The sequence below is a fragment of the Phyllostomus hastatus genome, unplaced genomic scaffold, assembly GCF_019186645.2.
Source record: "Phyllostomus hastatus isolate PE091 unplaced genomic scaffold, TTU_PhHast_1.1 phas_scaffold_585, whole genome shotgun sequence".
Lineage (NCBI taxonomy): Eukaryota > Metazoa > Chordata > Mammalia > Chiroptera > Phyllostomidae > Phyllostomus > Phyllostomus hastatus.
Window position 1 is genome coordinate 25973930 of NW_025334037.1, and position 24806 is coordinate 25998735.

General features: G+C 50.1%; 1 pseudogene; it reads right to left on the minus strand.

The window, feature by feature from the left end:
• Nucleotides 1–6787: 6787 nt before the first annotated feature.
• Nucleotides 6788–7595, minus strand: LOC123809930 (annotated as a pseudogene).
• Between the last annotated feature and the right edge of the window lie 17211 nt (nucleotides 7596–24806).

Below are 24806 nucleotides of genomic sequence, written 5' to 3' on the forward strand. Positions count from 1 at the left end.
TGATTCTGGATACCAAGGACTGAAATACACGGAGTGTTGCATTGAGGTCCCACTGGATCTGTGGAATTGAAGGGGAAAAAAACAAAACTAGAGATCTAGAGGCGATCTGACAAATGAAGTCTCAGGACATTAGAGACTCAGGGGATATCAGAGGGTGATAGGTTTTCACTAGATTCCCAGACCTAAGTCAGGTGAATAGAAAAGAAGTGTACTCTGTGCCACAGACATTGCACATGTACACTGTAAATCTCCCTCCTAATTTCCCCCCAAGGAAATTCAGTAGAGTGAGTGTTCAGTGGGGAAAGAGAAAAACAAGACTTTTCCGGGCTTAGGACGGGTTCTGGAATAATGCTTATTTCTGGTCATGGCGTGAGTGGGAGTTAACAGGAGTCAAGAAACGAGCGGAGTTTGGCCCAAACCATTTCACGGTGAGTCAAATGGAGTCGCACCCACCTCGTCATTATTCCCCTAGGTCCTGAATGTACACTTGGAACATGCCCAGCCAGCTGCCTGACCTATGGATGAAGGACTGTCGTGAAAGGAAGGATCAAGTGAAAACTCCTGGTGAGCTTTTCTAACAAAACAGTAAATCAAAATCATCCCCACATCTCCAGGAGACTCCCAGAGAGCAGTGCTGTCAAGAAGACTTGGAAACTGCAGGTTTGGTGACACAGTGGTGTGTTGGAATCAGCCTGGACAGGCTCGCGAGCATTGTTATCATTTATTCACTAGAATTGTTATGAGATTGTTAACATTACCTTGCAACTTCCTCTTCAGTGACGTCACTTTGGTAGCTTGAAATTGGCCACAGTGGGACTATTTAAACCATGAAAATTGGCAAACACTACACATTAGGATTTTTTTCTTCCCTTTGAAGAACCAGTTTCCCAGCAAACCACTGTTGATCCCTATTAGGTCCCCATCTAACTTCCCTGTTTGGCTTGGGCGGATGTATCTTGGATTTAGAGAATGATGGTGGGTAATGTGAGAGCCGTCAGACTGTGACTCCAGTTGCTCTGCTGTTCCAGACCTGCTGTGTTTACTGTGCCATATAAACAGAGCCTCTGACGCCTGCGGTGGATGGATAGATGAATGGGTTCCTGCATGCTACTCACACTAGCTCAGATACAGAGACAGCCTGAATGTCTGTCTATGGATAAACGAATAAGAAAATATGGTATACGCACACAATGGCCCCCCCCCACAGAAAACCAGAGTTATCTTCTGGAAGGTGGGCCCCTTGTACAGGCTTCCCCTGCCAGGTGAGCGTTCTAGGAACCCATCTCTCAGTGTACCAGCTGGCGTTGTTGTGAGAGGTTGTGTTCGGTTTCAGGGAATTTTTTTTTGGAGACTCTTTCAACATGTTTGCCCACGTCATGATGGGTGATTTATAGCACACCTGCCCCCACCGTGCTGAGCGTTCAGCAGTTTTTGACCAAAACCACCATGACCCCCAAGCCCCACCCTCCCTAATCCCCCCTCCTTCTCACCCTGAACGACCTTTTTTGTTTCCCCAGTGAAAAAAAGTCCTCAGAGGAAAGGAAACACTTCACTGATGTGGAAGAGGTGAAGTAAAAAAAAAAGGCAGAAGTGCTAAAAGACATCAAAACTGACAAGCTCAGAAACTGTTTTGAGCAGTGGAAAAAAAATATCATGATACGTGTATCACATCAAACGGAGAATACTCCGAAGGCGACTGGAGCTTAAACATGTAAGAATAAGTACACAATGTTTTATAAATAAATTCCGGTTTTGGGGGGTCTCTCCCTCGTAGCCGTAAGAAAAGAAAGAAGTCCTGCCATTAGCGATGACGTGGAAGACCCCTCAGGGCCTGGTGTGGAGTGAGATAAGCCAGACACGGAAAGACAACCACCACGTGATGTCACTCACATGTGGGGTCTGAAATAGTCACACTCATAGAATGAGTTTGTCCAGCTGATGGGGGACAGGGCTTAAATGAGGAGACGCTGGTTACAGAACACAGTTTCAGTCCTGCAATGTGATTAAGTCTGGGGATCTGAAGTACAGTGTGGTGCTACAGTCAACATACCGCACTGTATACTTGACATTTACTGAGAGTGTGTCGATACCGTGTTCTCACACACGGAGGGAGGGAGGGAGGGAGGCAAAGGAAAGGAGGGAAATTATAACTCTGTGAGGTGATAGATACACTATTGTCTTGACTGCAGTGACCACTTCACAATGTGTACATGTATCAAAGCATCACATTGCATACCTGAAAGAAACACAACTCTTCTTTGTCACTTGTACCTTAGTAAGTTGAAGAAATTGTTAACAAGGTGAAGGTAATTGCTTCCAGTCTTATATTGACAGATTAACAGACTGTCCAATGGAAGTTAATTCACCCATAACCTGTATTATTTATCATGTATTATTATTGAATGTAATGCACAACCTCATTCTCTTTGATGGACTGTAAATACATTTGGATACTAAAGTTCTTTATATGTAATATATAAAGAACTAATATAAATATTACTAAAATATATATGCTACTGTACTAATTGGTAGTTCTGTCGGCTATAAAATGAAAACAGTAACCCCTCTATATGTCCAGCTCACAAAACGATGTGATAATCAAATGAAATTGTGTATGTAAAAGAGCACTGTGACCCTGGTTGGCGTGGCTCAGTGGACTGAGCACCAGACTACAAAGCAGAGGGTCGCTGGTTTGATTCCCAGTCCGGGCACATGCCTGGGTTCCTGGCCAGGTCCCCAGTAGGTGGAGCATGAGAGGAAACCACACACTGATGTTTCTCTCCCTCTCTTTCTCCCTCCCTTCCCCTCTGTCTAAAAATAAATAAAATCTGAAAAAAAAAAAAAGAGCATTGTAAGCTTTAGTGTCCTGCCTGGCTAAACTTAGTGTCACCTCCCCAAAGGAGGTTCTCTAAAGTTCCACACCTTATCAGCATCCTAATTGTGCCATCAGAGAAAGTTGCAGTTATTTTGCCAAGGATTTATCTTCGTTTCTACCTACAAGTTTATATTTGTGGCTATGTGATTAATATCTCTCTTCCCACTAGACTGAAGACCGTGAGAGTTGGAGGTGTGTCTGTTCTACCCACCCCTGATTGGGGGAGCCCCTCATGGAGTAAATGGCATACAGAAGAAACTCAATACACATTTCTTTAAATAAGGGAATGCACTGAGTCCTACTTCTTGACCCATTGCCATGGGACCGCTATCTGGATGAAGGGAATCCTTACCCACATAGAATTCATGTCGTAAGTCTCATCCAACCAAGACTTGGTGTTGGCTTTGAGCTTAGGTTAACCTCAGGTTACAGTTTCAATTTTGTGTCATTTATTCAATGATTGTACTGGTCAGGGTCCCGGCAGAAAGTGGGAGACACTCTCAGATGGGTAACCGGAAGTTTAATAAAGGGGCTGGTTAATTGTTTGGGCGGGGTGAAGGGGAGCCAGCAAGGAGTGGAGCTAGCCCGGTGGGGCCCAGGCGCCATCGGGAGCCCTGCGGGGGCAGAGGGAGGGGGAGACACCAGCGCCCAGAGAAAGGCGCTGTGGCCCATCGCTGCCTGACCGGGGCTGTGGTCTTCAGAAGAGGGGTACAGCCCGCGCACGGCGGCAACTCAGCTGGGAGGGAGGCACAGAATAAATGTCCCAACTTATTCTCCTCCCACCTTCCAATCTCCTGCTGGTTGACTCTTGTTGGTTGGACCTCATAGCAGCCGAGGGGGCCTGAGAGCCCTCTGCTACATAGAGATAGGTCTCGGGCATCATCGCAAAGAGATGGAGAGAGGAACAAGAGGAGAAAGCCCCAGTCTGAGCTACATCAACTTAACTGAGAACCTCTTTGCTTTCTATTTGTTTACTTATGCCAGGCCTGTTCTCCATAATACCCATTGCAGACAGATATTTCCACCCGCCCCCCCATCTTTCTCTCAAATTTTAGTTTTAAGTTATGTTCATCAAGCGGGAAATTTTCCTGCAGACACCACTGTCACGATCCCCTTGGGATGTTCCCTATCCTTGGTAGAAGTCCGTTTCTGTAACATAAGCCTTAGTTCAGAAGACCCAGTTCTGATCTTCGACACCAGGGGACCATCATCACCCAGGGCTCGCTCTCTCTGTCGGACTTCCCAGGTGCACGACGAATGAGAGAGACACAAATGCCTCTTGACCGCCCACCTCCCCCGCTGTAGTTTCTGCAGCTTCCCAGGGCTCCCAAGTTGTGAGGTTCCGTTGGGACGTAGCTATTCTCCATTCCCTGGTCATCTCCCTGGGGCCCGAGGTATGCAAGCCAAGTGGACACTTCCACCTCAGGGACATGGGCCCACACGGGTCTGGCTCTGGAGAGCAGGTCCATGGACACCCTCGCGCATCCCCTTCCAACCCTGGAATTCTGGGCTTCAAAGGCTCTGTCTCATCTCTCTCTCTCTCTCTCTCTCTCTCTCTCTCAACTTCTGGCTCCACGTGGCCACACCCGGGCCACCTGATCTTTCTCCCCCCCCCCGACCTTGTGCTTGGTGCATTTCCCCTCAGACCATGGACTTGGACGGGAAGCCTACTCGCTACAGACAATTCTGACCCCTATGGCCATAGCTGAGTGTGCCCTCCCTCCCTGAGTTTTAGCATCTCCTTTTATAAAGATCGTATAAACGTCTAAGCTCTCCGTTGCCCCCGAGGAACCCACGCCACCTCTCCCTTCGTGTCTGGAACCTGCTCTCCTCCATGCTCCTCAGTGGCAGCTGCGCTCCTCTTCCTGCGCTTTGAGAGAAGTGTCCTTCTCCTCCACGCAATTCCCCACTGGGTCAATGGAGGAGAAGGACTGAGGGGGCGGGGTGGGGGGTGGGGTGGGAGGGGCTGGGATTTCCTTGCTTTCCAGCCCAACGGAGGCCCAGGAGTTCAGTGTGTCTGGGAGGGGCAGCGTGGGGAGGTGGTCCCTGCCAACAGCTGTCCTCCTAGCAGACTAGCAAATGGGTGGGTCTCCAAAGCAGGAAGCCTTTTTGCCCAGGTGGAGGTTTTGGGGTTCAGGGGAGTGTAGGGACGGGGTGGGGGGCCAGGTAAGGGTGGCAGCCCTGCTCTTCTGAACCTAGGCCCCTCCATGGCCCCTCCCAACACCCTACAGTCCTGCCAGCTGGGGTTCCCAGTCTTTCACTGGGATGACCTTTTTTCCCCCTCTAAATCACTTAAACATTGAAAAGAAAAAGGCAAACCCCGAACTCCAAGCACAATAAAAAGCAGAGACAGGAGAAAAAATAACGAGGGATAACAGCTCTCAGTCCCAGCTGCAGACAGAAACCTGCTCTGACGTCCTTGGGCGCCCGGAGGGGTTAACCCTCTGCAGCCCGCGGGAAGCCGCCTCCCTCCCCGCGCCCGCTCGGCCGCTCCCTTGCAGCGGAGAGGGGCTCCTGTCTCCTTCGTCGGGCTCTAGGCAGATGGCTTTAGTTCTCCGTTTTCGCCAAACTGGCAGGGCCTCATCTCCAGCGCCCCACCCCACCCCCACCACCAAACCTTTTGTCTCAGCCCCTCCTCAGTCAAAGAACTCTCCCCCGGTGAAACTTAGCCATAAGCCAGGTTCTTTGGGGACATGACATGGTTGCCTCGTGTGTGCTTCTCGTCGTCACTTGCCTTCGTTCTTACAGACTCTGCCGGCAGAGCCAGTCACGGCAGGACCTGGCGCATCCCATCTCTGTGCCATTCATGACAGCTTCTGCTGTCATGTAGGCAGGAAGCGGTGGACAAAGGACCCCAGATGATTGAAGCCACACCCCTCACCTCCTCTGAGAGCCCGAAGCAGGCTCCTGCGGGGAGCAGAGCCCGAGGATTCCTAACAGAGCCCCCATTTTCTAAAGCAAGTGCCAGGTCCCCAGTGCGGTTTGTCAAGAGCAGCATTTTCACCACTCCATTCAAATGACACCTCTCTGCATTTTTAAACACAAGGGACTTGGGGGTGAGGTTCCCGAACCCCAGGACAGCACTGTGAGAAAACAGGACCTGCAGTGAGGCAGCAGGCTAGAGCTCTCCAGTAAAAGCTGGTTTGAAGGCATTCAGACGGGCTTGCCCCCATGCCAGAGGCACCCCCGGTGGGTCTCCTGCCCCAGCAGGGAGCCAGTTGCTCCCTGAACTGCACAGAGCTCCCGGGTGAGCTCAGATGGAGCCCCACACCGGCTGTGGGGAAGGACACCCTCCCCAGGCTGTGAACAGAAATGCGTGGGGAAGAACCTTCCTCAGGCCCGACTGAGGCTGAAGTTGTTAGCATTTAAGACCTTGTCTGGACAAGCAAGTCCCTCTGGAGGGGAAGTGTCTCATAGATGGAGAGGGAGATTTGGAGAAGGAGAGAAATATGTGTCGGACACCAGGCCTTTATTTGAGAGGCTCTGCCAGAGTGTAAAGCGCACACACACATTCATTTATTCTTTCAAAATATATCGCCTGCACTGTGGTCACGTGCCCTGGAGATGCATCTGTGACGAGGGCAGACTGCAACCCTTGCCCTCGGGGACGTTGGTCTAGTGCAGACACTGCACGCTGAGGAGCTAGCTTCCAGTGCTGACTGGCAGCCCCGGCATCCTGCTTGGTTTCCGCATCCTCCACATCCGTAAAATGATGCTCCTCACTGCCTCCTGACACACCGAGAATAAGAAGGAGCTGGACGTGTAATTTGAAATAATACACACACACACACACACACACACACACACACACACATATTAGCCTATTGTTTAATTTGCTTTTTTCATTCTGTATTTTATTACTGCAATGCTTCATCCTACCCTTCCCACCCCCAAATCCCCCGCTCCTTCCACTCACCCCGCAGGTAGGCCTGCACGGGACTCCAGAATTCCCTTCCCACTAGACATGTTGAGGTATGCCCATCGCGTAGCCAAATGGAAACCACTGGGGGAGCTTCTTTGAGGGCCTTGGCCACGTGCTCGCAGGCCATCATCTGGACAGGTGGAGGCGAACTCCTCCAAGCACAGGCATCGTGCAAGCACCCGTGCACCCCCGACACACCTCAGGGGTGGAGAGTCCACGGCACTTCTTCCACAGCACCTGTACTGTGTGGAGCTTTGGCAACAGGCTGCAGTCAGCCAGACTGAACTCATTGCCTTCCAGGACCTTCCTCTGAGAGATACCCTGCTTAGCACCGGTCTCATCCACTTCTTCTGGGAGGGGGCATGTCACGTGATTGTCTGAAACATTCAGGACTTTCGGGAGCCCCTCTTCTGGATTATCACGGAGTGCTGGGTTTGAATTCCTGATGTATGCAGGAAATTTAGCAAATATGTCCTGGCCAGTTGTGTCTGATTCAAGGTTCAGAGCTGCCAGCGTGGGGCACCTGGCCGGGGGGGCGGGGGTCACACCACTGCCTCCAAAAATTCCTGTCTTGTTGGTGTCTGAGTGCACTTCGGTGCCACACAGCAGAAATGGGAGCTGCCCTCCCCCACAGAGCTCGGCACAGTCTTGGTTCACCTCTTGGTGTCAACAGTGGTGACGCTGAAGAGCCAGAGCACCATGGCTCTGGGAGAAGGGGCAGTTCCCAGTGTAGGCCCCATCACTGGCAGCCTTCACGAACAAGTCAGCCTGCAGTTGTTCTTCAGCTGTGGCTGCCATGGGCCTGTTGTTCAACTTGAATTAAAATGCAGCAAGGCCATACATGCACCAAAGAACTGAGAGCAGATACTTGTGCCCCAGTGTTCACAGCAGCGTGATTCACAACAGCCAAAAGCTGGAAAGAAGCAAGCCAAGTGTCCATCAACAGATGAATGGGGAAAAAAATGTTTATATGCACGATGGAATATTATTCAGCCACGAAAAGGAATGAAATTTTGATGGATGCTACAACGTGGATGAACCTTGAAGACATTATGCTAAATGAAATAAGTCAAACATAAAAGGACAATTTTGTGTGATTCCTCTTCTACGAAGTTCCTAAAACAGGCAAATTCATAGAAACAGAAAGTAGAGTGAAGGTTACCAGGAGCTGAAGGGGAAGGAGGATGGGGAGTTATCATTTCATGGGCACAGGGTTTGTTCGGGATGAAAAAATTCTGGAAATGGGTAGTGCTGATGATCATACAGCAAATGATCAAATTTATGTTACTGTATTTCACCACCAAAACCTCAAATATATATGTGATAATGTGATATATAATAAGACATACATGGTCTATGAAATTTCCTAAGTTTCAGGAGGAATAAGAGTACAAGGGGCATCTTTTGTTAGTCTAAACAAGCTCCTAGCAATTACACCTGAGTTTGTTAATGAGGTGACTTTTGAGAAGCCCCTCAGGATGGAAGCTGGTTGCCAAGGAAACCAACCTTGTGATTAAAGGGTTGGAACTTTCAGCCTCTGACCTGACCTTCTAGGGAAGAAGGATTAGCAGGTTGAGTTAATCATCAATGGCCCATGGTTTAATCGTTCATGGCTAGGTAACAAAGCCTCTATAAAAACCCAACAATAGGTGATTCTGGGAGCTTTGAGATTTCTGGACAGCTGGAGGTGCTAGGAGGGCTGGGTGCCTGGACTGGGCATGAAGTTCCACATCCCTTCCTGCATCCCTTTACCTATGCATCTCGTCCATCTGGCTATTTGGAGTTATATCTCTTTATAATAAATCCATTATCTGGGAGGTAAACTGTTTTCCTGAGTTCTGTGAGCCATTCTAGTAAAGTATCAAACCCTAGGAGAGTTGATTTATAGCCAGAAGATGTACAGGTGACAGACAACCTGGACTTGTGATTGACACCTAAAGGGGGCAGGGCCCGGGGGTGGAAAGGACAGTCCTGGGGGACTGAGCCCATGACCGGTGGGGTCTGATCTGACTACAGGCAGTTATTGCAAGAACTGAGTTGAACTGAGGGACAGCCAGCTGGTGTCTGGACAGTCGGAAACCCCCACATACTTAGTGTAAGAAGTGCCCAGTAAATGGTGAGGAAAGGAAACACACGTTTTCCCTTCAATGTTTAAACTTCTAGGGCAAGTTGGCGAGGAGGAAAGCACTCGATATGTGGTTTTCTCAGCAGCGCATTTCACGCACGTCCACGTGAACACAGGACAAGTGTGACTAAAGCCATAGACGGCATTCTAATCCTATTGCTGATCTCACTTTTTGTGACATTGTGATAAGCTAGATTTTTTTTTAGTATGTGTTTCTCTGCCCCACTGATGATGAAGTTGGCCTTCAGGCTTGTTTTAAGCAAAGAAATTGGCTGGTTAATAGCCAGCCACTTCTGAGCGAATGACTAACCACTATACAACGTTTAGCTAATAGTTCAGGACCCATTTGGTCTTGCTTAGCAGCACTGGGGGGAGTGGGTGGGGGCTGCCAATTAGGCATCTTGGCCAAGAGGTGTTCCTCTTTAAACACCTAAAGTGGGATAGAAGGCGACAGAGGAAGAGGGTGGAAATGGGGCCTTTATTGACCAGGGTCAGCAGGAGAGAGCAGCTAAGTGCTCAGACCCAGGTGGCCAACAGAATCATCTAGAGGCGCCCCCTGAAATAGCTCCACGAACACACGCTGAAACTTTAGAAGGCTCGGCACCTGCAGCGGTCACTGTGGTAGCCTTCAGCCCCCATGCACAGCCATCCCTGTCCGGTCTCTAAGGCGTCCAGAACGTTATGGCAATCTGCTGGGTTTTTTGGTCTGTTTTCCCAGTATTTATGGAAAACAAGAATTTTTAGGTAACTTGCGTTCATTTTCTTTGGGAAGACATGTAACAATCAATCAGTGTCCTTCCCCCATGACAAACCTGGAAACAGGGATGGGGGCTAGCCCCTTAGAAGAGATGCCCACCTGGGAGGGCAGGGTGAGCAAAGAACGCTACCGAGTGCTATGCAGCCCCAGAGGAAAAGGCATTGAAAGGGAGGTGGCTGGCTTGTCTGAATGCCCCAAGCTGTTTCATGCCCCCACACCTGCGGCCCAGAAGGCTGCAGGCCCATCCACCTCGCCACGACTGCCCACCTGGCCGCAGGGCATCTGCCCCAGCCTCAGCAACTCTGGGAGGCTGTGGTAGGTTGTATTATTCATCTAGATATTCACTGTCCTTTCCCACTGGACTGACTCTGTGGAAAGGTTATACTTCCTGCTCCATAGATGGCCAACTCAATCATACTACTCTCTACTGCCAATGAAGCATGAGTTAGCCTGACTAGGGCACTTTGGAGCAGAGCCCTTACAGGACTCTGCTGCTTCTGTTTTCCCTCTGCTACTGAGACCCGCCAGTCCCTCAGAGGGACTCCACCTTCGCCTTTGGCTTCAGAACCAAGAGAGCATGGTGTGGGGCCACAGGCTTCTGGTGGACTGATGGTTTCAGCTCCTTGAGGAACACGTTGGGAGTCGCTGGTTACTGCAGCACAATGGAGCCCAAGCTGACCGACAGAGTCCCCAGGGCAGATTCCCGCAGCTTCTTCCCTCATTGCAGCTCCCTCTCCGTGACATAATCATTCACTGTCTTCTCAGTGGCCCCCCAACTCCCCACCGTCAGAGACCGTGTCATTGTAACTGAGTTTCTCCAGGGCCTCACACAAGGCATGGAACACAGGGAAAGCTCAAAAACCACGAATGAATAAATAAACGGTCAAAGGATCCTAATGCCCTGCACTGTCCTTTCCTCCCCAAGGACTGTAGCCCTCTCCTGGGGCTCTTTGCACACCTGTACATCTATCTCTGTCTTCAAAGTGACAGCACCTGACAAAATCAACTCCAATCAAAGAATACGCTGCTGCTAAACTGTATGAAATGACTGTCCTGAGGAACAGGAATTTTGAGAGTGGCCCGGAAGGGAGAGAGCTTTCTGAAGGATGTCCTCAAGTTTCTAATGCTAAGGGCAACCAGATTCAATACCTCTGGTAGGCCGCAGCACAGAGTCCAGGGGAAACTGAACTAGCCGCTCTCACTTCTCTTTGGGGGACGATACAGTGCGTCTGCGAGGCGGCGCTGAAAAGCCTGTGCAGGTCAAGCTCTCACACAGTGGGTGTCGCTGGAACCTGGAATGCTCAACGCCCAGAAGTCTAGCCCTGTCGCCTCTCGCCTGGTGAGAGGGCTGCATCCAGAATCAGCCTCCAGCTGGGGAGGGACAAAACAGCTCTCGCACCGTCCCTCCCTCAGAGTGAGCCCACCCCCTCCAGTGCAGGGCATTACCAACAGGAGGGCACCTAGTGTGATTTCTGAGTACCTCTTGCTTTTCATAATATTCATTTTCTCACCCTTCCTCCCTCTGTGTGTCCAACTCACACCGCCTTATCTTGGACCCTACGTCAGAAGCACTGCATCCTACACGTGAGAGCCCCGGGCCAGGCCTTGCTGCCCAGTTACCAGGGGCAGCAATTGCGTCTTCTGGGAGCTGAGCGGAACCAAACCACAATATTTATCCCCGGGGGCGGACACACGTGCTGGGTGATCAGCCCCAGGAAGGTGGAAAGGAGCTGGTGTTTTGACTTCTTCTGCAGAGTTCCTGTTTGTTTTTCCACTGCCCTGTTCCAAGAGGGTGCACGCGGAAGGGGCCCTGTGGACAGCCTGTCTGTTGCCCCAGTGCCCTCACCATTTCCCTCAGCTACCAGCACCCATGTAGACTCTAGAAGTGGAGTGTGGGCGCCCAAAGGAAAGTGCCCATTGAAAGTGATGGGCACTTTCAATGCCCTGGGGGTTAGGGTGGGGCAACCAGGAGCAGGATGGAGACAGGGTCAGGCAGTGTGGACGAGGACACAGGGGCCGGACCTGGCAATGACTTGGTGTGGGAGGCCTCGGTCATTGCGGGCAGAGGTGGGTATGTGGGGTGGCTTGGTATGTCCACGTGTGGGCATGCCCAAGGGGGCAACGCTAGGAGCTAACCCCCTGCCCCCATCCCCACCCCCAAACGCACGCTGCGGATTTCTGCCAGCACGAAGCAGAGTCACGAGCAGAGCCCGAGCAGCGGAGCGGGCAGGACATCATCAGCGCCGGGAGAGCACGCGCGCGTGGGTGGATGAATGGGGGGAGGTGTGCTCGCATGCGACTGCACCCCGCGCCTCCACCACCCTGCAGCTCTACCCTGCATCCCTGTTTCTCCTCGCTCCAAATCTAGAAAAACAAAATCGAGTGTCCCGGAGAGCCTTTAGGGGAGCTGGGAGGGGGCTTCCTGGGGCGGGGGGGTGGTCTGCAAAGCCCCAGCGCCCGCCCCTCCAGCCCGCCACACCACCTCCCCCCTTCCTTCCCCTCGCCAGCTCTGGCTCCTCAGGCTCCGCGGCCCGCCCCCGCGCGGGAGCTCTCAGGGAGGAGGCGGCGAGCGCAGCGGTGCGGGGGCGGCAGGGCCGGGCGGGGCGGCGCGGCGCGGGAAGGAGGGAGAGGGGAGGAGGTTTGCGGGCTTGGACGAGCGCCGCGCTCCTACGCAGGCAGCGCAAGAGGGGATCCTGGGCGCAGGCCCCGCCCCCTCACGTGTCCGCAGCGCGGGGCCGCGTGCCGTCCGCGTGACCGGCAGGTCCCGCCGGACCACCGCCTCCTCGGCCGCGCGGCTTCCACGCGCGTGGGTGGGAGACCGCGGCGGCGGGGGCGGGCCGGCCTGGCAAGGCTGCAGGAAAGGCTGCTTCTGCAGGCACACACCCGTCATCCCATCGCGGCCCCCCAGGCATTGGGCACCCCTGGCCGCTTCTGCCCCGGACTCCGGGTCTGGGTCGCCGAGGTCTGTGCTGGCCCGAATGCGGGACGGGAGCGCGGAACTCCGGCCAAGGAGTTCTGCCTTCCGTAACCCCGTCGGCCCCTGCGTCTCAGAGGTAGAAGCGGGAGGCAGAGAAGGGACTCCTCCCCCAGTGAAGCGGTGGTACTGGAAGTTGGACCCAAGCTTGGCTTGGGTGGGAAAGGGGGAGGGTCCCCACAACACTGCTCAGTCTCCATTACTGCACACCCCCCCCCCCCGTGCTTCCTGGCTTGGTGGGTCTCCTCTGCCATACTGAGTGACCACCATATTCTGAGTTTTTTTTTTTTTGAGTCAGGGGCCCTGTTGTATTGAGCCTGGGCCCAGCTCCGTGCTCAACACCGAGCAAGGACCTGACTGACATATTCCTCCTTCCCGAGTCAGAGACCTCGCTGACTCCCCGCACCACCGCCCCGCCTGCTTCCTAGGAATGGTAGGGGGAGCGTCTGGAAAGAATCAGGGAGCAATGGAGGCCAAAGACAGGACAGGCTCCACATGGAGTGTCCACAGCAAGAGAGAAAGAAACCTATCATCAGTGCCTTCTCATTGTGTCCTTAAGTGACCCATGTCCTTGCAAGGTGACAGGTGCTGAGAGCGTCCACACAGCCCTGTTGCTATCTTGAAGCTCGTGTCTCACTGGTTGATGTTTCCAATGGCTGGTGAGATGAAGCGGACACTGCAGAAGGGAAGCACTGTAGAGTCGAAGCCCCTAAAGTAAGTAAAGCGTCCTCAGGGAAAGTGACAAATCCGGTGTGGCACAGAGCCTGGGAGCAAGGGGCCGGGGAAGCCAGGTCCGTGCTGGAGGAGGGGCAGGGGTGTGAGTTGGCCAGGGGGAGGACACTGATTTTGACTGAGGCCCCCTTTCCTGTCTCCCTGTTGGAAATCATGGGCTTGCTGTAGTTCTCTGGAACATCGATTGTATTCCCTAGAGCACAGGCGGCAAACACAAGGCCTGTGGGCCCGAATCCGGCCCTCCACCTTGATGTATCTGGCCCAGCACCTTGTTTCTACCCGGCAGCAGCTCCGAGCTCTCGCTGAACTGTTAAGGAGTAGTTACATTTATACAGTCCTAAAGTTACATTTGGCCCTTTGAAGGCAACCATGAGGCTGATGTGGCCCCCTGGTGAGAATGAGTTTGACACCCTTTCCCTAGAGCAAAGGTAATTAATTCCCCAAGACAGTGCTATGAAAGGCAAAACCTAAGTGTGTCCAGATCTCAGCGTGTTCGTTTCTGGGATGGCCAAGGAATGGGAAGAGGGATGGAGCCTGGGAGATGCGTCCCCTTTGACTATGTGTCCCTTTCTACCGTTGGCTCTTCAGGAGGCCACTTGGCTCTTAACACTCACTTGATTAGGTATGCGTGAGGATGGGCAATATAAGTGAATGGCTATTGAGTGCCAGATGCTGGAGGAGACAAAGGCACTGCCAGGTAAGGTCCTTGATGGGATCGGGTTTCCATCTCTTGGGGGACATCCTATCTTCTTGAACTACATACTTAAGGAAATGTGAGTGGGTATATGAGATTAAGAGCCAACGTGAGTGGTATAGATAAGTGCTTTGATAGAACAGAGAGAGCAATAGAAGCCAAGGAGCCAGAGAAGAATGAGGAGGATTTGAATGAATGGGCAGGAGCTGGGGAAGGCACCTAGGTGCTGGGAACTTTGTGAACAAAGGCAGAAGGGAAGGTGTGGTTGAGGCCAGCCCACTGGTCATGGAGAAGGCTGGTTTGGCTGGAACAAAAGATTCAGGAGCAGGGAAGGTCAAAGATCTCCACGATGAATGAGTCTACTGAGGCCCAAAGCAGAAGCTTCTGGATTCCCCCGCAGCCCTACATTGCCCAGTACTCTCTATGGCTGAGCTCTGATCTTAGAAAACCCTCCTTAGAAACATGCGGTGGCTCTGCATCAGGATAGTGGCCCCAAAACTGCCGTGGCCCCCCAGGCCCTTGACGACTGATCCCAAACCTACCTGTCCAGCCCGACCTCCGGTCCACCCTTGCAAGCCTCCCGTGATCCACAGAATTACCCCTGACATGCCTTCCGCTTTCCCTCTTTCGTGCCTTCACTCCCATGCTCTTCCCTGTCTTTGGAGTGCCCTCTCCTCCCTCACCCTTTCAGCCCACTCATCCTTGAAGACATGCACAGCTCCAGTGCCAGCTCATCCTTCAGCCAGGTGTAATTTTCATCCGAGTTCCCACAACATCTTGGCACATCGCATTCTATGTTTTTTTCCCCCTTACATTCTATGTCATATTCTGGATATGTAGTGGCATCAACTTTCAGAGTAGGTACCGCTAATTCGACCACTTCTTGCCATCTCCATCACGGACAGCCTAGTCCCAGCCACTGACATCTCTTGCCTGGACTGCAGTGGTGGCCTCCTGACCAGTCCCATTGTGTTGCTCTTGCTGTCTTCAGTTGGTTCCCCACACAGCAGCAAGAGTGGTCCTGTAGACATGTCAGTCAGATCCAACCACCCTGCCCTGGGTCCCCCATCATATTCAAGTATAATTCAAGATGACCATGATGTTTAGGAACCTCGGTCATCTGGCCCCATCAGCCTCTCCTATGCTCGCTAAGCTCTCGCCACTCTGGCTCTCTTCCTATTTCTAGGATGTTCCATTTTCGCCTCAGAGCCTTTGCTCTTGATGGTCCTGTAGAATTTACACAGTTCACACCTTCACTTCGTGTCTCTCGGCGAATACCTTCTTGGCGGAATGTTCCCTGACTACCTGATCCAGAACGGGGTTTCCTACCAGTCACTCTCCATGTCCTCACTTTTCTCAACCATATTATGTTTATTTGATTGGTTATTTATTTTTAAGACTTTATTTCTAGAGCGAGGGGAAGGGAGGGAGAAAGAGAAAGAAATACGGATTCGAGAAAGAAACATCGATCGGTTGCCTCTCATATGTGCCCAACCGGGGCCAAAACTGCAACCCAGGCATGGACCCTGATGGGGAATCAAATCTGTGACCTTTTGCTTTGCAGTGTGACACCCAGTCAACTGAACTACACCAGTCAGGGCAGTTTGGGTATTTATTTATTGCCTGTCACTGGCATGAAACAGTATGCTTTGTGAGAGCAGGAAACTCTGATGTAGAACAGTGCTTTGTCACACATAGTAGGCACTCAATTTGTTCAATGAATAAATGAGCGAATGAGTCTTAACTCTGTCATTCAACCATAAGCTCCTTGAGGTCAGTCATCATGTTATGTACATTTGGGTCCCCAACTCCTAGTTACTTGCACATAAGTCCACAAAAATGCTTGATGAGTGAATTTCCGATTCTGGAGAGAGGATCTCCAATTTTTTCCTCTGTTAATGTGACTACACCTATTTAGAAGACATCAGGAAATGGTTCTTACCTGTTCTTCAAGGATGTCCTCACTACATTGATGCCCAGAAGGTTCACCAGATCACTGTTTCACCATTAATTGTTGTGACACAATTTTTTAAATAAAATAGAACAAATGAAATATCAAAGTGCATTGCAAGTTGTAAAGTTAAGTATTACTGTCTTTCAGTTTGTGTGTGTGTATCTTCAGGTCATGATATAAAATGAATATTTTATTTTTGGCCATGCTTCAAAAACTTTGAAAGGTTCTAGGGACATCATAGGTGGCCACCTGTAGACTGCATGCTTATACTATTAATAGTTAAATAGCTAACAATTCGTTAATTCTGTCCTAGGCATTGTGTTACACACATTCACATACATTATCTAGTACAGTCCTTGTAACAGTTTTAAGAGTAAGGTGCTATTGTTATCATTCCCATTTTACAGAGGAGCAAACTGAGGCTTAGAGACATAAAGTAACTTGCCCATGATCACAAAGCTGGTAAATAGTTGAGTTGCCGGTCCACTTTCAGAGTTCTCCTTAACCACTACTCTGCAATATCTCTGCAGCATCTATTCTTTGATTTCATGGACTCGACTAGCAAAACCTCACCTTGTTTTCTGTAAGTAAAATAAACACTACTTACCCAGCATTCCGATGGAAGACTTTTTTAGGTAGCCAGTAGGAGCTAACGAAACATGTGCATCCAGGGACTGGGACTTTTGTCCTGGTGAAGAGTTTCATACTCCGAGAGACTCTGAGATTTGCCGGTCTGGATGCATGCACGCTCACACACAGAACTCAGAGAAGGCTGGAACTGTAGCCGTTACCAGAGGGCCACTGACAGCAGCTGTGGCTTTCAGCAGAGGGACACAGCCATAGATGGCCCATAGCTTGTCAGGGAGGGAGATGAGGGACTAAGCACCCTACCTCGCCCTCCCCCGTCCTCGATTTCCCTGCCAGGGTCCTCCATAGGCTGAACCAGGGATGAAGAGTATGATAATGAAGTCCATAGAGGTCAGCCTCTCCGAGCACAGAAGAGAGAGACGAGAGTGTGAAGTGGATCTGGAGGGGCAAAGGGAGACTCCGCAGCTCCCTGTACTCCGTGTGCCGATGGACAAGAATTGCCAGGGCCTAGGAATGCCAAGCCTTGGCTCCTTCGGTACTTGACAGCTCTCCACAAGTCTCACCTCTCCTCGAAGGACAAGATCCGAACAGGCCAAGTGGGACATTATGCCGTCTTGGGCCACGTTGCAAGCCCCTCCCTTGGCCCTCTCTGTTCAGTGGCTGCCAAGTGAGGAAAACCAGGCCAGGAAAAGACTGGCCCCCCCTCATACACCTAGGCATCTGCAGCTCTGCCAGCTCTTGGGCATCTTTTTCCATGATCTAATCATGGACCAGGTCAGTGGGTCTTTATATAGGCTGGGGATGTGACCATATGAATGGCAGAAATTTATTCCTGCCAGGATTTTGCGCACTTCAGAGCCGAAAGCCCCTGGGGGAAGGAAGCAAGGAAGCAGGACAAACAGTGAGGGGGAGTGTGTGTAAGAAGGAAGGGGGAGAATGCAGCCTTCTAAAGGCGTGTTACTGCTGTGCACACTCGCCCAGCCTTTGCAGGCGAATGCGTGGCTGCAACTGTGGCTAAAATATGAATGAGTGTGGTTGGATGCAGGTGCATGAATGACTCTTTAGGTTTCTGTGAATGAATGCATTTGTGATGAAGGGTGTATGGAAGCCCCTGCAAGCCTGGGTGCTGGTTTGCAGGTGTCTGGCTGGCTGGAAGCATCCACTGATCAGTGTCTTTGCCAAAATCTGTCAGTGCTGGGTTGTGGGGGGGCGGGCACTCAGCTTTCCCACCACACCTCCCTTTGCTGCTGCTGCTGTGGCAGCAGGAACTGTTGGCCATTGCCTTGTCCTCCCTGACCCCTCAGAGAAGAAGGGGTAGCAGACAAGGGAAACCACGTGGTCAGTCTGTCATCAGTTGAACTTTCCTCCAAACACCAGACATTGTCCTTAGATAAACTTGCCCCACAGCCTCCTGTTTTTACCCTCAGTGCTCCTCCTTGGGACTGAGCAAGGGGCAGATGGGTAGGAGCTGGAGTGTGATTTTCTCTGCCTTCCGTGACCCTGACCTGCTAGCCTGGCAGGGTAGAATCATGCATGTTCTGTCCTTGTCTGAAAATGTTGAGGTCAACAAGATCTTCACCAGGTCTCTCAACTCCATTTCAGGGAATGAAACAAAAGGCTCATTCTTTTAGGAAACAGTGATAAGCACAAATCATTGGGCGATTATGAACCTGACTTTGTAGGTGCATCCAGAAAAGAAAAATTCAGGCCCTCTTGATTTTGAGTCATGATTTAAATATATCTTAGGCCCTCCATGCCTCCACCCAAGGCCCCCCACACCCCTTGTCATCCTAGCGGCCTCCAAGAGGGCCCCTGTGCACAATGGCCCTAATTAGTCCCCTCATTAATAGTCTCAGCAGAGGCCAAAGACTGAATGGGTCAGAGAAACCAAATTCCTTTGTCTCCCAGAGGCACAAGTTCAGCACATTGAGAAGAGTGGGTAAGGGAGAGAGGGTGGGAAGCAGGAATGTAAGAAATAAAGACTATACCAAATTATTATAAGCTGCCTCCTCTGGAAAGAGTAAGATCCCCTACTTCCTGAACGCTTTGAGAGTGGAGGGTATCACTCACCTGGCTTCCATGGGGGATGCACTTTGCAAATATATATATATATATATACACACCTTTGAATATATATATATATATATATATATATATATATATATATATACCTTTGAATATATATACCATATATATATATGGTTGTAAAATGTACTGATTAAAACTGTATTGTTAGGTGAAGGGGGTGGTTGCTCCTCCATAAAAAGCAGATTTTGAAATAAATGCAGATGTTAACAATGCAATCTAATTATCAGATGGCATATTTAAATCCCCCAGATTAAACCTAATCCCATTTTGGTGGGCTGCTATGCCTTTTCTGCCAAGCAGCCATGAGAGGAAGAAAGATCCAGAGCCTCCGCTCATGAATGTCCTGTGTCTGCTAAGTGTGAGTGTGCTGGTGCTTTGTGTCTGTATGAATGGGGGTTGCCTGTGCCGGTCAGAGGCCACGTGAGACACGTGGGGTGGGAATTACAGCCTAAAAAGATGAATTGGAAAAACATGAAACAGAAAAGTGTGAATGGCATAAATCTCATTCTGGCACCTCCTCTCCTTCATTACCTACCAACATCAGGCGCGCTTGTTTTATTAAAATTAATTCTTGGCTTTGCAAATATCAATAGATCAATATCTGTACTTGTGTTCCACCCTTCACCAGACCACACCGCTAAAACCAGAGAGCTGCAACACAAAAGATACCGCAGTCAGCTCAAGCAGGGGTTATTTTTAGATCAGAAAAAAGAAGGGAAAGAAAAAAAAAAAGAAGCAGTTCTGGGTTTGCAATCTAATTTGGTCCCTTTTCTTAAGGAGAAAAAAAAATCCCATCAATGGCATTTTCCATACAATCTGATTTCTATTTGGCTCCTAGAAAAAGATGAGATGTAGGGCTGAAAATTCTGGAGTTTTATGGTTGATTCCAGCTAGTAGCCTTTCTTCACCAGGCTCCAACTGAATTAATTTGATACTATTTTTGAAAGTCAGTGTTTCTAAGGGAGACCTAATGACGCACTGACGTCAATGCAGGTCAATAGCACACACTGCTGGAACTGGGCGTGCTACACCGAGCCAGAGCTGGAGCCTTTTCAAACAGCCCCAACTCTGCAAATATCCCGGCTTTGCTGTGGGGGGGAGGGGGTGCCCGGGTTTTGTAAGCTTTGAGACCCCTCCCCACAATTCCCCCTGACAAAACCTTCCAAATTGATGCATGTTTTCCTGATGCAAAAGAAGAAAATCCAAGCAGATAGAATCAAACGCACCGCAGTTTAAAAAAAATACAGATAAAATAAAAATCATACCTGTCAAAGGAACCATATGTGATCCGCGCGCGCGCGCACACACACACACACACACACATTTACGTTCAGAATGCAATGCATATCATTAGGGTTTGTCTATAAATAGACCCTGAGAGTGAGTGCCTCGGGACTTAGTCCCCAAACGGGGTTTTCGAACGTGGGTGAGGAGTTTTTTGCTCCGATCGGTTACTCAGGAGGTGCCTGAACGTGTGGGGGTGGGAGCGTGGGAGGGGGCTGCCGCCTCGCTCTCCTCCTCTCCTCCGCCTCTCCCCCTCCTTCTCTGTCTCTCTCCTCCCTTCCCGCTCACCTCCCCGCTCTTCTGCCTCTATCCCTTTCTCGTTTCCTCTCTTTCTCTCTTCTCCCTCTCTCAGCCTTCCCTACCCTCTTTCTCCCCCCCCCTCCCCCTCTCCTCCTTCTCCGCCTTTCTCCTCCCTCTCCCACCAAGTCTGGCACTGAACGCGAACTGTTTTGCTTTGCTCCGGGAAGAGTGCAGACATAACGTGAAATCCCGAGCTTTTTGCGTGGTGCATTGAAAACGCTTCCTTATTTATATTACCCTCGTTCCCTCACCTCTTCCACCCCCTCACCAGTCCTTCCAAATTTCCCTCGTAATCTGTGTAAAGCGTGCGGAGGGGAAAACATTTGCACAAAAAGTGAAGGATCTCGCCAAGGTAGGTTCTACCATGCACGGTCTTGTGTTTGGCTTTTGCAAAGTTTATGATGTCAGTTGGTGAATGTTTGGAGGAGTAGATGTGTGTGACTGGCCATGATTACTGTCCTTTTCATTGAACACTTATATTTGTACAAATTGCCTAGACTTCTTGAGCAGGCTTTCCTGGGGCTGTGTGTGAGAGGGCTTTGCAGGAGGCATGCCAGTTGGAAGGCAATCCTGGGCGGTAAACCGGGGAGGGGGTGCTGTGTCCCCCGCAATGTTCTGTGGTGTGGCGGTGGTGGGAGGGTGGAGGGGTATTCTGTGGTGGGCAAGTGTTTCTACCACTTTATCGTATTTTGGATCGATTCTCATTCACCAAGTGCCTTCATTCTTGTAATTATTTGGCTTTATGAAGTCAATGCAAAGTGGGGGAGTGTGAGCAGCTATAAAGAGGCAGAGCACGGTGGTGGTGATAGTAGTGGTAGCATTTCTTGCATAAAGAATTTAATGTCTCTTCCTACTTTTGGAGGAAATGCCAAGTCTTTAGTGGGGGCAAGCAAAACGATTTTTTAAAAAAATCCCTATTAGTGGGTAAAATGAAATTAAAGAATAAAAACCCCACATTTCCATTGCAAGAGCAAAAACTGCTACAGCTCACAACCACCTGTAGAGGGAAATCTTTATGCATGATTTCTTTAGGGCCAGTTGCATAGAGAAAACCTCCTGAACAGGCGCCTCGCAAACTTTGCAGCATGAAGAGAAGCTGAACTCCGCAGGGTGGAGGGTTAAAATCACGGGGGCGAGCAGCAGAGCAGGAGGGAAAGGCGGGAGGCCAGCCAGGGGCTCGCACAGTCTGGGGAGCTGTGGGGTGGGCCTCCTTGCTTTAGGAGGATGGTATGAAGATGGCTCAGCCAAGAGGAGAAGCTAAATGGGTGCAGGAGCTTGCAGGGTATGTCGGGGGCGCATTCTGTGAGGCCAGGGATTGTATGGTGCCTGGTGCCATGTGGAGATGGGGAGGTCAGAGGCCAGTTTTTCCAGCGGGGCCCTGGTTTTTCTGTTGCCGCACAACGCAAGGTGGTTATCAACAAGTGTTTCTCCCGAGAAGATTAGTTTTGACAGAGACTTCAAGGGGTTCTTTAATCTGGGCAAATCCACCAGGGCTTTATTGTTGTGTAGCAAAGAGAGTCCTCCTTTGTTAGCAAGGAGCTTGGGGAAGAGAGGTGGAGGGATGGAAAGAGGGGAATTTTGAACATCAGCCATTTGACCTTGGAGGCCAGAGTTCAAATCCTCTAGAGGGTTGAAAAGGTATTGTTCCCCCCACTTCTCTTGCCCTGCATTCTTCATCCTGAGCTTTCTGTTTAATGGGGAAAATTTCCCCCCAGTGTTGGCCAGATTTCGTCATTGGGAATTCCGTGTATGAGAGCAGGATTTTTTTTTTTTTTAATCTACGGAAGCAGGCAGCACTCTCAGCTGTAGTACTGTATTTTTCCCCTGCAAATGATCTCTAGGAAAGCTGAATCACATCCACTCTGAAGAGCAGCCACTTCTGGAAGGTAGAATACAAGTCTCTTTGGAGGGGGAATACCCCCCCTTCCAATGGGTCTTTAAAGATATAGGTGGGGGCATCATTTACATGCCTGGTTAAAATGCATTTGGAAATACAGAGAAGGTAAAGGTAGTGACTGATTCTTCAGACTGGGCAGGTGGTAGTGAAGACCACCTGGATGGGGATGTGATTCTGAAGGAATAAGTTGCAGCTTTTTCCCCCAACGGGGTTATCAAATTGACATGAATCCTTTTCAGCAGGGGTGGTGGTGGGAGAATTTGGGAGGGTGCTTGGGAATTAGAATCAACATGCTGTTGTCATGGTTCCAGAGCTAGAGTAACCCAAAGGCAAGGATTACACAGAATGGGATTGGAGGCAGGATGGGCACAGTCTGGCACAAAGCCTGCTGCCGTTGTAAAGCGCCGTCCCACTAAAAACAGCAGAGTGGCTGGCAGCTCCATCCTTGCAGACCTGCTGGTGTGGAGTAAAGCCAGGACGGCATGGCTGGCATGTCCTGTGCACATCACTTAACGGTCCTAGTTCCAGGGATGGCACCCTCAGTGTTGTATGCAGTGGAGGACAGGGGGCAGTCTTTCACAGCCTAGGAGGGGATGGGGTCACATGTCACGGCCCTCAGAAGGAAGTTGCTTCTGCTTTTTACCTAAGTCAACAAGTGTTTGTCTCCTTTTGATAAGAAAGGAGAGGAAAGTGGTTACAGGAAAAATCGGGTCCTGGAAATAGACCTCCATAGTTCCCCCAACCCATCGGTCTCACTCTCTGCTCCTAGCTGTGGTCGCCTGAGGAACCAAGTTCCAGGACACGGTTTCCACACTCACTTTGACTGTCTCTCTCGTCTGTCAGCCAGCCCCCTGAGGTCCACGTAAAAACACCTCTCTCAGGTTCACCCAGGTGCCCAAGCCCACATCACATGCAAATGCACATATGCAGGGTACACACATATGTGTATGGCAAGACCACAACACATATGTGTGTGCATGTGTGCAGAGTTCTCTCCACTTGTGAGCTCACGAGCTGCAAGCAAGAGTGGACCCTCTTCATCAGTGAAGTCCGACGATGCCAGTAGAGAAATGCCACATCCAGTTTAGGGGTGGATCTGATGTCCCTGAGTGTATGTGGCGAACCTGAATTTGCCTTGGGTTTCCTCATACTCATTCAGGAGTATCAGTTCCCCCTTCATTCAGCGCTGGAAAGCATTACCGCAAGCTGATGGCTACCCGCCTATGAGAAGAATGGAGTCTACCTTGTCCCTTCCTCCCTTGGATGAGCTCCAATGCTACCGCTTCCTTTCTCAGCAGAAAAATAAGGACAAGACCAGGGCCAGCTACATAATTCATGGGGCCTAGTATAAAACGAAAATGTAGGGCCCCTTGTTCAAAACACAGGAAAAAGTCCCATTAAAGGTACTAAAGTTTTTTTCTTTGACCATCTCCCTCAACTTGTGATTTTTTTCTTTTAAAAAAATTTGCTGTGTGATATCATGCTAGATAAAAATTTTTAATTACTAGCATGAGTTTTACCACTCACTTTATGTTGTGCAGTGATAGTTTCAAATGCAAATAGTAATTCATTTGCAGAATCACTGAAACCACGTAACTGGTATTTCATAGACCGTACATGCCTATGTATTTTGTGCTTACCAGAACAATGGGAACATTGAACAAAATGAACTCCAACTGCCTTTACGGTACTTCACTTCTCTATGCGCACGTTCTACCAGCACTCTCTGACCTCAGCTTGCTGATGAATAAGGAAGGACTGAAAGGAAAAGGAAGTATATGGGTTGCTTTATCTTTCCCTTTCCTTCTACGTCGTCCTTTTCAGCACAGATGGTTGGCAAATGCAGGGGAGAAACACTAGTGAGAAATGATATGATAGGGCTTATCTTGGTCATTAGTGTTTGATAGAATCCCATAGCCGCCTTTCTGCTTTCAAAGTAGGTTCTGGTTCAAACAGCATGACCTCTAGGTATGGTCAGTGCCGCCACTTACTGAGCCATGGACTTACCTTTCACTTGCTTTGAGTCTCACTGAGCTCCACTGAAATCCTCTGCTCTTTGGGTGCTACGGGCAGCAAGGAATGGTGAACAGGCATAGCATGCATGTCTTCGCTACTCAGGCGTTTTCCCACAGACTTAAAGAACACAAGTTCAAAGATAAAGTTATTGTGAATCTCGAGACAATGACAGCAGAATATTAAACCAAGTGCAAGGCCCTTCTGTGCACAGGGTCATGTGTACTACACAGGTAACATGCCTGGGCAGGAGGAGTTAAGAAGCAACCCAGATCCCAGACTCCCAGACTCGGAACAAACCTGTTGCTCATCTTCCTTCATCAAGAGAATCATCAATCATCTGCAGCAAAAAACTTCAGCAAGCCTCCATATTTGACCCATTGGTGTTTTCTTTTTCTCTAAGTCCCACTCTGTGAACAGTCTACCACTTCCTGGTGATGGTGTCACAGCTTGGAAGAAATAATTCATCTGTTTCTCTCTTCTGGGGCTGCTGAAGACTTGGGTTAGAGCCCAGGTCTTAGAAATTACACATCCAATCCCTACCCGTCACTGTCGAGCATGGCTCCACGAAGCAGATCCTCTGCTTGATGTGTACTTAGTCTC